The sequence below is a fragment of the Perca fluviatilis genome, chromosome 13, assembly GCF_010015445.1.
Source record: "Perca fluviatilis chromosome 13, GENO_Pfluv_1.0, whole genome shotgun sequence".
Lineage (NCBI taxonomy): Eukaryota > Metazoa > Chordata > Actinopteri > Perciformes > Percidae > Perca > Perca fluviatilis.
The window spans coordinates 28289683-28306760 of record NC_053124.1 but is presented as its reverse complement, the minus strand read 5'-3'; the positions used below and the strand labels follow the sequence as shown (position 1 = coordinate 28306760).

General features: G+C 35.7%; 1 protein-coding gene and 1 pseudogene across 1 annotated transcript in view; both read left to right on the top strand.

Annotated features, from left to right (window-relative positions):
- Nucleotides 1-17078, top strand: part of LOC120571311 — a 177523-nt gene that overhangs the window by 90913 nt on the left and 69532 nt on the right. The window lies entirely within an intron of this gene.
- On the top strand, nt 727-9496 carry LOC120571319 (annotated as a pseudogene).

Genomic DNA, 17078 nt, shown 5'->3' with positions numbered 1-17078 from the left:
TAATTCTTACAATTACATTACACTAATTACATTGGCCTACAGATCATTCTAGAAGATCTGAGCAGCAGAAGGTAGAATACTCCAAGCTGAAATTATTTTTAATATTAATATTATATTAGTATATTAGATTATAAACAAGATAAGGGGGGACACCCCAGGTGAATAGGACAAAATAATGAACTAACAGATGGCAACATGAAACTTCCCCACTTAATTACTTACATTGAGACAAATATTTTTGTATTACAAGTTTTCTGAAATGTTATGTTTAAATATGTAAATGAGGCATTATCTAATGCTAACTTTTGGTGAATTTAGGAGAAATTTGCAGGTGCAAATAGACAAAGTGTAGTAAAATAAACACCTAAATGTGTATTTTATGTTTTTTTCCCAATAGTCTGAAAGAAGACATGTTATGGAAGCAAAATAACCCAAAAACTTTGCCTGGGGTGTCTCCCCTTAAGACACACTGTATGAATTAAGGTGACCCATTTTCTTTTCTTTGTTTTCACTATTTATGTTATGTAAGCTACGTTGTGTATCTATGTGGATCGTAATAAACTAAACAAAAACAATGAAGTTCCGCATGTCTCCCCTCCTCTCACACAGGCTGAAATAACATCATTTTACTTTCTCTTTCGTTCATAACCTCAGTGGGTCCGTTTTACTGAGTAACAAGTGACGTTGATGCTCAGTCTAAATTCTCATTGGCTCAGATGAAGGTTGATGACAGCGCTCCTCCTGGTTTTATCCTCAGTTAGCCCTGGATCCTCGAGCTGGTAGGACGGTGTGTGATTCTCTGGATAAACAAAGACAGAAAGTGTTAATAATTCTATCAAAGCTGCAGAAGCGACCAATCACAATGAAGACCTGGCTTGTTCTTCTCCTCCTGGGACTCATGGTACAAGACGCGGCGGCAGGTCAGTTCAGATTTTTTTAATTATTGTTTATCAGTAGAATGTAAAAGAAAAAACAAAAAGCTTCTCGTTTTTATAAAGTGTATTATTGCGTTTAAGGTTCTATCTTTGATGTTTAGTTCCAGGACTTGAAGCTTAAAAACTATTATAAAAATATGTGAAAAGTAACAAAGCCGTTTGGCTCGGTTGGCGTGGCGGGCGCGCAATTGCGCATATGGGGAAGATTATTCCTCGACGCAGATGGTCGAGGGTTCGAATCCGACCTACGACAATTTTCCTGCATGTCTTCATCCTCTATCTCTCATTTCATGTCTTAAATGTCCTGCCCAATAAAGGCAGAACTGCAAAAAAAAAAAACGAAAGAAAAGTAACAAACCTATTAGGCTATCTTAAAGTTGACGTTACCGTCAGTAAATCGGGTCTTTTTGGTTGATCCCTCCATTTTATTTTAAAGATACCACTCTTTGATTATTTGTTGAGGAGAATGATTGCCTTTAGTGAAATTGTGAAAAGGACAGAAGTGTGTTTTTGAGCCATTATTTGATAATATCCGGAGCATTAAGACCGAAACTGTCTGATCGATCTTAATGTTAAAATGGCAGCATGACTACGCAGAACAGCAGTCCGTGTATGTTTAGATTATTATTTTTAAATATAATTTTTGGGGCTTTTTTGCCATTTTCCTTTAATGGTTAGGACAGCTAGGTGAGATAGAATAACTTAATAAATTTGTACATTAGATTGTTACACTGATTGTTTTGCTAACCATAAAATAAAAATTGCATCTCATAAAAACTAAATATTTGAAGATAATTCCAAAGTTTGACTCCACAAATTGAAACATTAATATAGTTGACTGAGTTTGAAGATAAATCCTCCATCCATATTATTAGCTGATATCATCTTATAGCAGATATATATGGGTATCAGTGGATATGTTGGCTGATAACAGGAAACAGTAAACTAGGTCTGAGCTCATTTAGAAACCGAGTCATCATTACATAGTTTGTCCACCAGAGAGCACAAGTTGATCTTTAAACTGGGAAATGTTCTGATCAGTGTGGCTCCGGGTCAGACTCATTATTTATGTCAGTTTCATATTGTATATATATATATTTTTTTTATATATATATATATATATATATATTTTAAAGACTATTGACTGTTATATCGAATTTTAAAACCAAACTAAAAGTATTGATATCAGCCTCAAAGATCCAGCATCACCGAGCTCTACTGTTGTTTAAATATTTGATCTATTCATTTATTGATTCTGGGACAGATAGGTAAGAGATGTTTAGGTGACTAGTGGAGAATTGTAAAGTGCAGCTTCAGCCAGAAATGTGATGTGTGTGTTGATTGAGAGAGCAGAGGACAGTGGAGGATTCTGAAACAGACCATCCCAAACTCCCAGACACCTGCAGAAAGTTGACTCTGTTGATCCTGAAAATAATGTCGAATAAAGTCTGAGAGTCAGGACTGAGAGAGAACAAACATCAGCTGATGGTGGAGGAAACGCTGGAGATGAATCCAGTCTAGAACTGATACTAATAGAAACTGAACACAATGACTACATGAGGAATAGAAAGATCTATCACTTTCTACAAAGAGAACTTTCTCAAATATCAAGTTGTGTTCGTTCACATTTTTATGAGATCGCCTTCAAATTCAGAAGATTTTTACTCATAATTGGTTATCAGAGATATTCAGAGTTACATTTAAATATGATTCTAAAGTTAATATATAAACATAAAGAATAAAATAAGAAACTGAGTCAGATATTTATTTCTTGTTGTTATTCCTACATCTAAAATTCCCAAACCCTCTAACAACAACAACAACATCCAAAATGTAGAATCCATTCTTACTGGAATATGAAAAATGAAAGCAGCAAGAAAAGAGCAAATTAACCCATTTCTTTTTTTTTTTAATTAACATTTTTATTAAGAACACATTCAATTCAATTTCAATGTATTGTTATTTATAGTGAATTATCACCATGGACCATGGTCTCAGAACACTTCACAACAAAAATTGAAAATTTTAGCCAATATAAAAGGCGGAATTAAATATAAAATATAAAATCAACAACCAAATTAAAGTTAAAATTGTTAAGACATGAAATAAAACGTGAAACCAATGATAATGCATAATAAAATAAACAATAAAACAATGGTTCAAAAGTTATGGATTTGAAACATGTCCATAATACAGCACAACAAATATGCATCTTTTTCTGAGTTAAAGAAAAAATAAAATAAATAAATAATATATTCGTAGAAAAGAATGCAACGAAATACTTAAACATAATTGAAAATCCAGAGAAAATAAAAGTGAAAGGAAAAAGAAAAATTCGAAAAAAATAAATATATAAAGAAATATATAAAGAAAGAAAAAAGAACTTGGTTATACAAGTTGACACAATAATTAAAATAGTGAAATAAAGAATAAATAAATAATAATAAAACAGTTAAAGAAGCCCATTTGTGAAACATATAAAGAGAAGTGCTGCAAGTTTTATCTTCCGGAAACTCTGAGTTCAGATTTGGTTTACAAAACCTCAGAAGAAGGAACAGAAGTCGTCATCGGTCACAATTTATAGAATCAAATAGAGACCATAAGAGACTTTATATCATCAAATAGAAAATGTTTTTAATGTGTTGAATATAGAAAATAACATCAGAGTCCCATGCAGCGTTTGTATTGTGCTCCGTGATTTGTGATGTCAGATGATGAGGAGTGTAAACTACTGAAGATGCTTCCTGATGAAGAAATGACTCCACTAACTGGAAACTAAACTAGTTTCACTTCACACTGACATGTTTTTACAAACTGCTTTCTACCAATGAAAGGCAGGAACTCAACTCTCTGCAGGACCTAAATATGGGACTTAGTCCAAGTTAGACTTCAGAATGAAAAACATTTTCAAGACCAAATCATCAGAAATATTAAAGTGAAGAGTTTCTGAAGTAAATGTATTTGTGTATTTATTGACTTCACCACAGAGATTATTAGGATGTATTTAATGTAATCTTCTTCTTTTTGATTCTGTGAGCAGGAAAATAAGATAGTCGAGTGATTTCTAGAAGTGTGTAGAGACGTAACGATGCAGCGTCAATCTGTTAAAGATCATAGAACTGGCTCAAGATTACAGCTGGTTGAGATTCTTCTCTAAATGTCCTAAAGGTCCTCATCTACTTTACATTTCACTTCTTGGACTTCACACGTTACTACGTGGTTTTACTTTATTTATGTGAAGAGATTTTAGTTTTATTTGAAGATTTATTCTAGTGATTTTGAGATGGGATTTGTTTTAAAAATCTAATTATTACATTGTTTATTTTTTATTTCATTTATAATTTTTTATTTGAATTTTTGTTATTTGAGATGAAATACAATATCAGTTATATTTTTGATAAGAGGACACATCTGTTGTTTAGTAGTTTATATAAAGGAATATTTCCCAGTCATTTATCTGCAGCTCGTTCTGTTAACACATCGGGAGAAAATCGTATCCTGGACTTGAAATGGTGAATCAGATCGTGAGTTTAGTGCATCGTTACATCCCTGGTTATATAAAAACTGACATTATTACATTCATATTTTCTTACAGTGACTCACTCTCTGAAGTATTTCTACACTGCGTCTTCTGGAGTCCCAAACTTCCCAGAGTTTGTGACTGTTGGATTGGTTGATGACGTTCAGATAGATCACTATGACAGTAACACCAAGAGAGCCGAACCCAAACAGGACTGGATGAACAGAGTCACAGCAGACAGAGCTGACTACTGGGAGTGGCAGACTGAGCTTGCTGTGGGTACCCAGCCGTCCTTCAAAGCCAACATTGACATTTTAAAGCAGCGCTTCAACCAAACTGGAGGTTTGTTTATGTTTCACTTTCTACTGATAAAATGTTGTTTATATTTTCATCCTTCTATTTTAGTAAACACGTTAACACACACACACACACACACACACACACACACACACACACACACACACACACACACACACACACACACACACACACACACACACACACACACACACACACAGATTAAACAGTTTGATGTATTTTCGTGGCTGAAACACAGTCCGACTCAACATTAACATTACTGAGACTGAGTGGACTGGATGCTGCTATACTCCACTGATCCAGTGTTTCTGTCCATCCCATAATAAGCAGCAGAGACCATTACCACTTTATCTCCACTAGATTAGATCAGAATAAGTGGAGTGGAGCGGCCACAGTGAGCCGGTCCAGAAGAACTCTCCTGCAGGAACCAGTTCATCCCAAACAGTTTGATAACACCCAGCTGATAGAGGAACATTACTGCCTGGTTTCTTAAACTACGGAGCAGGGGCCTGTAAACGGGCCACAGGCTGCTTCTGCTGGGTCCTCATATGAGAGGAGGAGCAGGAGGTTTTAATGAAGCTGCTGACAGGAGCGCATGCTGAATGTCTCCTTCACATCTCAGCTTTAAAAGGTTCAACAGGCACCACTCCACTGTACTGACCTCAGTCTGGACATCCCATAATATATATATATATAGAAATATAGAAGAACTCCAGATTAGATGAACTTTACTGGACCACAGTGTGTCTGTGTCTAATCAACATTTCTAGTGCTGAAACAATCAGTCAGTTCCTACATCTGGTGATTACAGAATATTGATCCATCATCAACAAGATCATTAGAATCAGATCATTATTTTAGTCTTTTATTAAAGGTATATTATGCAACTTTTCCAGCTTCCAGCTTCGCCTCCCTACAGGTTGGAGACAACCTGTTAGGGGAGCAGCTGGAACAGCTGCATAGTATACATTTTAAGAAAAAAAGTCCAAATATTTAGTAGTTTCAGTTTCTCAGATCTGATCACGTTCTTCTTCTCTCTGTTTAACCCTCGTGTTGTCTTCCTGTCCTCCAACAACTTGTTGTCCTTCAGGGTCCAAAAAAAAAATGTCAACACCTTTTTTTTATTTATTTTTTCTTAAATATGTTTTTGACTCCTTTTTCGATGCTTCTGACGCTTTTTTAAAAAGTTTTTGTCGCTTTTTCCGACACTTTTTTTTTTTAAATTCATGGTCAATAAACCTAATTTATATGACATTATACCACTTTTATTTTTTTTAGTTAAAAAAAAAAAAAGCAGAACTGCTGAATGATTTGGACTAATAGTAAAGATCAGAGGATGTGGAGCGGATCGCAGAATTTCAAAGTTTAGTTTCAGGATTCTGTTTTGAAACCATTTCAATTATTTTTTTTTTCAAAATGCTATAAAAGAAAAATGGAATAAAACTCCCACAATGCAATGGAAGTAATCATTCATTTGTTCAAAATGTCGTACGGGGTTCCATACAACGTACATCCACGCATCCATTGTTATATTTTGGGGGGCAGTTTGGTTGAAAGAAAGTCATATTTCTGTTCTCAACAATCTTTAGAAAACGGGTCAGATTTGAGCCGAGGACGAGACGAGGGTTATTAATATCATTTAATAATAAATAGTGTTGAGTGTTGATCAGACAGAAGAAACTATTAGAAGATTTCATCTCACACTCTCACGACTTCTGATCAACAGTTTTCCAACATTTCATTTGACGTTGTGAACAATAATTTAGATGTATCAACAAATCCTCCTTCCATAATCAATAATGAGAGAAGAACTAGTTAGAACTCTTGTGTCGTCTTCCTCGTCCACCTGCAGCAACTTTGACTTTTTCTGGCTCAAAATGTTCAAAATAATTCCAACCTTTTGGTCGTCTCGTTCCACACTTTGGTCACTTTTTTTTCACTGAAGTTTCTGTCAATGTTTTTCTGCGCTTTTTAGATGTTTTCTTTTTTTTTTGAAGCTTCCCATGTTTTTGTCACTTTTCCTGAACGGTTTTGAAGATTTCCCCGACGTTTTTGTCACTTTATTTTCCAAGTTTTTTGTCACTTTTTCCGATGTTTTTGTCACTTTATTCTGCGCTTTTTTTGACATTTCTTTCCTTGTTTTTCAACGTTCTATTATCAATATTTCTTTCCATGCTATAACATTGACTAAAACACCCAAATTCAGTGAAAGCAGTGAACTGATCATTTATTTAACGTGTGAAGAGCGTCGTCTGGAACCATCCACGTTATTTAGTTTTAAAATTTGGTTTGAAAGAAACCCAAATTTCTGATGTAGAAACTTTTAGAAAACGGGTCCGATTAGAGCCGAGGACACCAGGAGGGTTAAACCCTAAATATTGATCAGAACTCCTGATCAGATCAGACTGAACGGACCACAGTGGGTCTGGCTCTAATAAACAGAGAAAGGGATGAAACTATTAGTCTAATCAGAGAGATCAGAGATGAATTGACCAAAAAAAATGGATAAACAATCATTTAAGTCTTTTATTAAGCAGAGATATAATGCAAATATGAGAATGCTTTTCTTAGTTTAATATTGTAAATGAAGTAAATGGTTGGTTGATGAATAAATGAAAGAATGAATAATGAAAAGAATGATTAGTTTAAACCCTAAATATGGAGCAGAACTCCAGATTAGATGAACTTTACTCCACCACAGTGGGTCTGGGCTCAACCATTTGGAGAAAATAATCTAATCTAATTTTCCTGCCAGATATTATGATTATGATTAGATTTGTGATTAGTTTTTTAGATAAATAAAGTAATAAAAGAGAAAAGAGAAATCCAGTGAAAATAGGACATTCCTGTAAAGAATCTGTGACGTGGAACATGATTCCAGCGTTGATCTTCTAAAAGAGATGAATTTAATAATAAAAAGAGGAATAAAACATGTTAAATCAGATGTTAGACCAAACATGTGATTGATCTCTCTCTTCACCATTAGCTGATCTGTGTGAACACCATGAATGGTTCAGCCCTGGTCTGGACCAGAATAAACACAGAAAGGGATCAAACTATTAGTCAATCATCTATTAGTTGATTACAGGAAATTAATTGACAAAAACTTTGATAATCAGATCATTATTTTAGTCTTTTATTAAGAAAAAAGTCAAATATTTTGTAGTTTCCGTTTCTCAAATCTGATAATGTTCTGCTTTTCTCTGTTTAATATCATTTAATAATAAATAGTGTTGAGTGTTGATCAGACAGAAGAAACTATTAGAAGATTTCATCTCACACTCTCACGACTTCTGATCAACAGTTTTCAACATTTAATTTGACGTTGTAAACATTTATTTAAATGTATCAAAAATAATCCTTACATAATCAATAATGACGAGAATAATTAGTTTAAACACTAAATATTGAGCACAGCTACAGATTAGATTTAATTGACCACAGTGTGTCTCTGTCTAATAAACATATGAAGTGATGAAACTATTAGTCAATAATTAAATAATTAGTTGATTACAGAAAATTAATTGACATCAATTTTGATAATCAAATATTTATTTAAGTCTTTTATTAAAAAGAAATATGAGAATTTTGCTGCTTTTATTTGTTTAAATTTGTTTGGTTGATTAATAAAAAAATTATTGATAATGAAAATAATTATTAGTTTGAGTTATCAACTGTTAACAGTTGACTCTCTCTCTCTCTCTCTCTCTCTCTCTCTCTCTCTCTCTCTCTCTCTCTCTCCCAGGTGCTCACATTTTCCAGTGTATGTACGGCTGTGACCGGGATGATGAGACTGGAGAGGTCAATGGTTTTTTGCAGTATGGTTATGATGGAGAAGACTTCATAGCATTTGACCTGAAGACAGAGTCATGGATCGCTCCAAAACAACAGGCTGTCATCACCAAACACAAGTGGGACACTAACAGAGCTTTGATAGCTCAGTATAAACACTACCTGACCCAGGAGTGTCCTGAGTGGGTGAAGAAGTATGTGGACTATGGGAGGAGCTCTCTGCTGAGAACAGGTAGAATCACATGACCTGATGGAGTTTAATGGACACAACAATGTTAACATTTCTTCTTGGGTTTCTAACCAACAGTAACATTACAATAAATATTAAACAACAGAGTTTACACACATTTCTCTTTCTCTCATGTTCTCACTTCTCTTCATCTCTCTGCCTCCCTCTCCTCTTTGCATTTATCACCACTCTTTTCCTCACTTTTTTCTCTCTTTCTTTCTGCTTTGTTTCTGTTTGTCTCTTTCTGTCTTTCTCACACTCCCTGTCCTCCCTTGACGTTTATTTGCATTTCATAAAAAATGCATTTAAAATACATGACCTCAAAGAGGAATGATAATATTAATCTCCAGTAAATAATAATACATCTGTCTTTGTCTTCACTGTGCAGCGGGTCCCTCAGTGTCTCTCCTCCAGAAGTCTCCCTCCTCTCCAGTCAGCTGCCACGCTACAGGTTTCTACCCTGACAGAGCCATGATGTTCTGGAGGAAAGATGGAGAGGAGCTTCATGAGGACGTGGACCTCGGAGAGATCCTCCCCAACCACGATGGATCCTTCCAGATGAGTGTTGACCTGGACCTTTCATCAGTCCCAGCTGAAGACCGGAGGAGGTACGAATGTGTGTTTCAGCTCTCTGGTGTGGAGGATGACATCATCACCAAACTGGACAAAGCAGAGATCAGGACCAACAGAGGTGAGACTTGAATCAGACGTGATGAAGGAAAGACACATCTAGTTTACTCTAACAGTCCTGGAGTTCATGTATTTTTATGTGTTGGATGGGAAGTTTTGTTTCCTTAAATGGTTTTGTTGTCAGTTTCTTTTATCTAGTTGTTTTTTTAAAGGTATTGTGGAGGATTTTCTTTTTCCGGGTGGATCATCAAGACTATTGGTCCTCCTAGTTGTCAATCATTCTGGTGCTATGTTTACGTAAGGCCGTCATACGTGCTCGTCCCTAGGTAGTTTTCGCTTTCTGCACATGCGCACTTTCAGGTGTATATGTGTTGGTGTGGTGAGCTACTAGTGTCTACGAAATGTATGACAAGAAGAGAAAGGCCTCTGAAGAAAGAAACAAGCAGTGTTTTTGGGAGAATATTTCACACGCTGGCGTGTGCTAAAAGCACAGGTTGGGCTTCCCACTGATGCCTCAGTCGTGAAGTTTCTACTCACAGGTAAAGTTTGGCATGCTATAAAATCCATTTAAAATCACTGCTAGTAAAAGTTGATGTAAGCTATGATTAGCGATGCTAGCCCTGGCACAAGTCACCCACCACACAGACACGGTAAACATCTCAATTTGTGAAAAAGTGCAAATCTTCTTTTGGAAAGTAGGCTTGTATGAACCATGCCGACAGCAACTTGTAAACAGTGCACTCTCGTGCACACGTTTAATAGGCGTTACGTCTCGGGAGCAGGCAGAGTGTTGCGCATGTGCATTTTTTCAAAAAGTGGAGAGATCTTTTCTAAAATTCGGGAAAATCCTCCACTATACCTTTAATATATAACTTTAAGGATTAGATCATTAAATGATAGTTACGTTATTGTAACTCAAGATTCTATGAGTAGGCATAGCCCTGTTAAGAGCTGTTGCTACTGGGTTTATTTATATAAACCCAATAGCAACAGCTCTTAGAGGGTGAAGCCTATACAAAATAGAACCAATCTTTACTTTTACAGTAATGTAAACTAAAAGTTTTAAACTGCTTTGGAGAAATGATTGTTGTCCACCACCATGATGTTTGTGCTGTCTGCCCACCGGTTATATAACTTTGATTTAATGAAAAAGAAACATTTCAATAATGAAACATACAAAACACTTCTTTTTTAACAACTTTAGTAAATGTAACATAACGTGTCTGTATACAGGTTAGTGGTCTGGTTGATAGATGGATGTTCTTCTCTTCTAAACTGCTTCATCTGTTCAGGTTGTGACTATTTTTTGTTGTTTTCTGCTCAACAGGGAATACCATGCACATTTACATCATCACTGCAGTGGTTGTTCTGGCTCTCGTCCTCCTCGCTGTGATCGGAGTCCTGGTTTACAGAAAGAAGAAAGGTGAGACACTCAAACACAAAGATGTTCTCATGTTTCAGTATTTTTGATTTTAGACTTTGAGTTGATGCTTTTTACCAGATTGTGAAAGTAAAGCAAACGTCAACGGTGTGATGCTCAGTGTCATGATAATATGACTACAAGAGACAAATTCATATTTTAGATAAACATTCATTAATATGGGGCACCTGCTCACCTGGTAGAGCAGACGCCCATATATGGAGGTTTACTCCTCGACACAGTGGTCGCAGGTTCGACTCTCTCTCCCCTATCATGTCTTCAGCTGTCCTGTATAAATAAACCCTAAAATGCACAAAAATCATATTAAAAAAAAACCCAAACGTTCATTAATATTTATGTGTTGATATTTCATAATATTTGCTTATATTTTTCATATATTATGTTTAATGTGCATTTACTTTTAGATAATCCAGTTGTATTTTATTTGTTAGCGTTACTGATAATCCACTCCGAGACATTTCTGTCCCTTTAAGGCTGACCGGCAGTTTGATGGCCCTCAACCAACAGCTGAGTGTGGATAGAGTTTGGTTTGGTTTTGGAACTTTAGGAGTGCCATAAAGAAGAAAAAATCTGTAAAAGAAGAGAGACAAAAATTGTGGAATTACAAAGAGTAAGAGTAAGAAATAAAAGAATAAATAATTAAATACAAAAATGTTGACACATAAAGAGAAATGGGCTAAATAAGTAAATAAAAAGAATTGGAAATATAAAAAAAATAAATAAAAGAATAAATTCTATATATATATATATATATAATGTGTGTGTATGTATGTATGTGGAATTTATTCTTTACATGTATCACTTTATCACCATCATGTATCCCCTTAAAGGGTTACACTCTGAAGCTGCTTTTGAATCCTACAATGACAATAGCATGATGATGTAGTAATAATAATAATAATAATAATAATAATTATGACTTCATTCAGGACACAAATGGAAGGTCCATAGTACAATTAAAAAAAGGACAATATTTACAAAAATATAGCAATAAATATAAAGTACAATTCATATACATTAATAAAAGGTCAACAACCTTCACCTGTAATATCCAAACAGGAGCTCCAATGTCTCCACAGTCTACATGTTTACCTGATTATTTATGTATAAGACTGGGCAGATCCACTCAGCTGTTCTTCAGGCTGCACGATGTGGTGCTTTGGTTTCCCCTGTAGAAACCTGTTGCACTGAAATCTGCCCGGCAACCAATGACATCACAGCTGAAAAAAACCCAAATCAACTCTGTTTAGATGTAATGTGCTGTAGGTTATACCATAAAATACCCCAAATACATACTATATATCATTAATATTGCCGTGGTAACATTTTGGATGTTTTTTATGGTTATGTAATTAACAGAGCTAAAATCCATGTGGGCTAAGCTGGTATAATTCTGTTTTCTGAGACTGACATTCTAAACATATTAAGAAATAAGTTTCTTATTAAGGTAGAACAGGTATGCACACCAACACTACCAAACATTTGACTATCACTACACCATCCTGGTTGTTTCAGAAGCAGTTTCATACCATCATTATACACTACATTCAGTCTAAGCATGTTCCTCTCCTTCTGGAAGAGAGAAGTGATAGGAAAAGAAGTTAAGTAAGATAAAAACAGAAAGGTAGAATTTGAGTGACTAGAAGAGGGGATCATATCTACTGGCAAGGTTTTAGAAGATACTTTGCCAAAAATAAAAAAAAAAAAATGACTTGTCTTTGCTTTGTGTTTCAGCCAAATGCTCTCACAAATGCCCTCCATCTGACAACGGCTCTGAGCTCTCTGAGGTGGAGAAACTGAAACCAGAGCCTAACTCCTAAACCCATCACCCTGCACACAGTGAGTAGCTTCATACGGGACATGAACTATTATCAGCTGTTGTTAAACAGAGCTGCCTTAAACCTTCTGGGATTGGTTCTCTATCCACTGGGAAACCTCTGGGACACATCAGAGCTGTAAAGAACATCTCCGACTTCCTGTTGATTCTCCACAACAAGGTCAAACTGTTTAATAAGAAGAGAAGTGAGATTATCAAGAGAAAGGCACAGATGCTTTCAGAACCCTTCACGTCAGCAGATAAAGTGTAATATAAAAAACTTAAATATGAACCTTTAGAAAAACAATGAGACCAATTTATTGAAATGGTGTCAAATCAAAATAAACAATTGTACTTCTAAAAAATATATAAATACTTACACAATGTTAAAACTTAAATGACTGAATTGTTGATATTTTAGGTCTAAATGATACTGTATATATGTGGCTTTGTGGAATAGATTATTATCCAGATATTTTTGGTAAATTATTTGTGTTCTATTTTATGTAATTTATTTTTTTTTGTGTCTTTAGGTTTATGGATACATGTTGCAGTGGATCAATCAGCGGAGCCACGTTCTCCTCCATAAACTGAACTCATCAGTTCTTCATCATCAGATCATAAACTGGTAGAATCAGGGCTGGGATCTAGTTGGAGATGCTCATTGATTGGAATACAAAGAAAGAAAAGTAGTTTGAAAAAAAGGTTGACAAATATTTTCCAAATATGATCAAAATGAAATGATGACAATAAATTATTTGGATCATTTAGTTTCATTTAAAGTGGCGTTTCCTCTGATAAAATATTAGTTTAAATGTTGATTAATTAAAATGAGGATGATTATTTTAGGAGAGAAGTAAAAAACGAGATTCAAATCAATGAAAGCATCCCAGCTCTCTTCATACATGATACAGATCTGTGTGTCTATCTAAATTAAATCCTCCATAGTTACAGTTTGATACTTCTGCTGTCGGGCTTTTCTGGTTAAATCAATATTGGTAACAGGTTAACACATTGGTTACACATAAACACACGTATACATACATTCCATCTCCATACATCCACTCCTAGGGTGTGGCAGAGATATGATGATATAAACCTTGAGATAACAGATATCTGTCAGCCAGTAGAGTTTTCTTCACTATTTCTAGTGAGAAAATCCTCCTTTGGTTCTCTGGTTGGATCAGATCACCGGGGGCAACACTGCAAATCAGTCAGCTACATCAGTCAGCAACATCAGTCAGAAACATCAGTCAGAAACATCAGTCAGTAACATCAGTCAGTAACATCAGGCAGAAACATCAGTCAGCAACATCAGTCAGAAACATCTAGAAACATGCTGCGCAGACACCCGAAATGTCCCGGAGGTGTAAATATTCTCTATCTCTATGAGCCAGAGAGGAAATTGAACGAGTTTTGCATCACTGTGGTGAATTATTTTACAACATGTAATCATACAATGATAGGTTGGATCAATGTTGCCCACCCCTCTGCACACACACACACACACACACACACACACACACACACACACACACACACACACACACACACACACACACACACACACACACACACAACACACAATGTTAGCTTCAATTCAACATTTATTTTCCACTTGTGTAAATATTTAGTTTGTATATTTCTTTAAAATTGAAGATCTTGTTTTGATTCCAACCAGGCCAAAGTAAGAAATAATTTCTGTCTTTCAGGTTTTTCTTAATTAATCAGGAGTACGTTGTTTTTTTGTTTCATAATATCTGTCTTTCGATCTGTTTTGAAACATTATTCTATTTTAATTTTAGCTGCGATTCTAAAAGGGTTGTGGGATGTTTTCAGCTTCTCAGCTCACTGATAGAAATGTTTGTGTCAATATCTTGTGCAAGTATTTTGGGACGAGGGACGCTTTCTGTCTTAGTTTTATAACAGAAATAAGTTGAAGAGAATGTTGAAATTGAAAAAAAACATTTTGTTAAGTAGATTAAGTTTCCTTGCTATTTTATTCATTTTCTATTGGTGTTTTTGCTTTTCAATAAAGTACCCAATAATCTACATTTATGTCTTTTTGTATTTTATGTCTAACTAATTAACTAGTTCAACTAAAGAGCCAGAAGAATAAAATCAATCTCTAGATAACTTTCGGGGGATTTGACTTTTCACATGACAAGAAAAACAAAAGATGATTTGGTTTGTTTTAGAACTTTTTTTGTGAAACTGTTTTGCGTTTTCTCTCCTATCTCCTTTCTCTGATAATAAAGGTCTTGACACAAAATTAAAATGTGTTTCTCATAGAAAGCATATAGGCATATTTATGAAAGAGTTTTATAAGTCAAATAATGTAACTGTAATGCCATACTGTTATTTGCAAGTCGTCATTGTGTTTATTTGTATTATTTATGTATAAGACTGGTCAGATCCACTCAGCTGTTCTTCAGGCTGCACCATGTGCTGCTTTGGTTTCCCCTGTAGAAACCTGTTGCACTGAAATCTGCCCGGCAACCGATGACATCACAGCTGACTGAAAAAAAACAGTTCAGTGGCTCCTCCAAATCAACTCTGTTTAGATGTAATGTGCTGTAGGTTATACCACCTACAGTCTAAAATACCCCAAACACATACTATACTATATATCATTAATATTGCCGTAGTAACATTTTGGGTGTTTTTTTTTATGGTTATGTTTAATGTTTTAAATAACTGCTAGCATCCTGTGAGCTTCACAGAGAAAACAAACATCCTCACACCTGTGAAGATGACGTTGATTTAGTTAAGAGTTTAGCTTCATACATAGCTACAGAAATGGTTGAAGTAGATTGACCAACAGCATCAGACATTTTGGATCAAAGTCAGTGACCTCAGTTGATCCCTGCTAGATCGTCAGTCAAACTATAGGCTATATGAATGTTTTCGATTATTGTGCTCTATATATGCACAAGTACAAAGACAACGAAATGCAGCTTGTGTCCAACCAGAAGTGTAAAAAAAAAAGCAGAAAAGTGCAATGCGATATACAAAGTATGTGGATAGACAGGACATGCAGAACTTGACTGCACATTGATGCAGTGCATCAAAGCTTGGTGTGGTGGGGGTTGGTTTTTATTGTTTGAGCCGTCCTGGAAAGTCCCTGACTACCAACATGTTTTCTTTCTGTCAGTGAGGCTTTATGGAAAGTTGCCTGGTGATATGTGTCATAAACACCAAAGGTACAGTGGAGTGATATACGGCATTATGTCAAAACACCAACCCCCTCTATCGAGAAAGATCAGGCTCGGCTTATGCAACACACAGTATGTCACCATTTTGTCAAGATGTCTGTGCAGCCACAAAATGGTGACTGAAGTAACGTGACACAGACGAGTTAGGTATTTGTTTCTCCTGGAGTTTGATGACTGCGTGATTTTTAACACCTCATATCTCCTGAGAAGGTATTATGAAGATTCAGGGACACTTTGGCATTAGGATGTTACACTAAAACAGCTTTATGGATCAGTTTTCAATCATTTAAAACATGTCACAACATTAAGAGTTGCATGTCTCTATACTTGCTTGCATGCAATGTCTCCTAACTTTAGATTAACTTTTTATCATGATTTAACATTTACTGAATGGTGATTAGTCTGCTGTTTGTTTGCTGCTGGTACTTTTTAAAATCCCCTGGATTGATTCATAAAATGGTTGCTGAATGAGTGCTGAATGTTTGCAGGCAATTTCCAAGGAATGCAGCACAGTGGCTCCATGGAAGAAAGAAGGTTCTGGGTTTGAATCCAGGTCGTCCCGGGCCTTTCTGTGTGGAGTTTGCATGTTCTCCCCATGTTTGCGTGGGTTTCCTCTGGGTGCTCCGGTTTCTTCCCACCATAAAGACATGCATGCTAGGACTACAGTTGAAAATTAGCCAACTGGCTAACACTGGCACATTTACAGAAATGTTGATTAATGTGCAATGTCAAATAAACTTACAACCAACCAACCACGTGTTCCAGCTGAAAACTTATTTTTCGTGAAAACCTGACAGTTTGGAGATAGAATCCGGCACGGTGAAGCAAAGATGTCTGCTTACTTTCCATCAGCAACTGCGTGCTGCCTGCGGGTTACAAAGGTTTCCGCCATTAGGCAAAGACTTTCAAAAACACCCACAAACACAAAATGGCTGACAGCGTGCATAGAACGTAAGTACATGTAAGGTAATAAAAGATGATATGACACTGTGGCTGTATCTCTGTGGTGTAATAGAAACAACTCGTGCCACCTCAAACCTCAGTGTGCAGCTATACATTGATATGTGTTTGTGTGTCTTTGTATGTTTGTGCATGTGGCGAGAAGCTTTTGCCTAACCAGTTCAGCACCATATCTGCCAAGCTGGAAAGTCCCTTCTATCTTTCTTTCACTTTCTTTCTTCA